The sequence below is a fragment of the Varroa jacobsoni genome, unplaced genomic scaffold (assembly GCF_002532875.2).
Source record: "Varroa jacobsoni isolate VJ856 unplaced genomic scaffold, vjacob_1.0 scaffold_590, whole genome shotgun sequence".
In the NCBI taxonomy this organism is placed as follows: Eukaryota; Metazoa; Arthropoda; class Arachnida; order Mesostigmata; family Varroidae; genus Varroa; species Varroa jacobsoni.
Genome location: NW_019213492.1, coordinates 33,293 through 34,708, shown reverse-complemented (window position 1 = coordinate 34,708; position 1,416 = coordinate 33,293).

Below are 1,416 nucleotides of genomic sequence, written 5' to 3'. Positions count from 1 at the left end.
ATACGTCTTCTCGCTGGGAAGGCCCAAGGAGGAACAATGATCTCAAGCTCTAATCGATCAGAATGAGGAATATGACACAGTAGAAATCTGATTAATTGATTAACAAAATCGGATCATACGAAGATAAAGACGATACGAGACAACAACAGGAGCATCAACAGCCACAACAATAATAAAGATAATAATAATTATCATAATATAAAATCATAACAAATAATACAGAAACAACTGAAAGCAGCCACAGACACGAATTATAATACCAGGGAGACGACGGTAGAGCTGAAGAAGAAGAAAAAAGAGAGAAAAGGCAGCCCGAAAATAGAAAACATAAAGATATCTTCAATCATCAACAGGATAACAGCGCAGTGCGTGCGTGTGCGGGCAACGTGACTAACTGACTGACTGAGTGAGTGTGGGGAGAGAGAGAGAGAGAGAGAGAGAGAGAGAGAGAGAGAGAGAGAGAGAAACGTTGGATGTGATCGTTGCCCAAACAAGGTAATTAACCTCGAACACTTAAACATAATGTGAAGTCAAACAACAGATGAAATGATAATGAAGAAGGTGACAGCAACTAGAGTAGTTATAATGGTGAAAGAAAAACGAGAACAACAATTACGACAACAGCAGCAGCAGCAGCAGCAGCAACAAAGCTCGTGAACAACTTGCTGTTTATGTAGGCTTAATCAAATACCAAATAACGTATTGATAAGCGTAGTACACTGTTTATAGACAATAAAAACAGGAGTTCCCGGAACAGGATATCTGCGGAGACATGTCTCCGATATTACTTAGGCGACTTCCTGCTGCACGGCTACGGCGAAGCTTGTTCTGTACTGCAATGCCGCATTCGATTCGCATTGAGAACAGGGGAGCGTTGTCGTCTGCTGCTGGAGCCGTTTGCGTTCGTTTGCTCGCTGGCTACATCAACCTCAGCCACGGATAGTGACGACGGCGAACAAAATGAAACTCGCACAATGCAACAACAAACTGTACAATACAAATGAAGTGGTATAACATCAAGTAAACTGACTGTATGTACATCAGCGGCAGTCTGTCGTCCATTAAAAAAGGACCGAAACTAGGATTAACCAATTGCAAAGAAGAGGCCATGACGACACAGAGGCTCGCCATTCGTTCGTTGATGATGACGAATGCTTTCGCGTTTGTCGTGGCTGGTGGCATACTGAAGTCGGGTGTCGCCATCGCGTCCCAGTCACATTTTATTAGGCCACATCACACCATTATGGTCTTTCTCGTAGTAGCCTCTGAATCGAGTTATCAATATATTCATATAAATGTACTGGTGTTTCGAAGAGGAAAACAAGCAGCAACATCGACGACCAATCATCAAACAGACAGTTCATCAAAGAATGAAAATCTCGAGAGCTCGAAATATAGGGGATGATGATAATGATA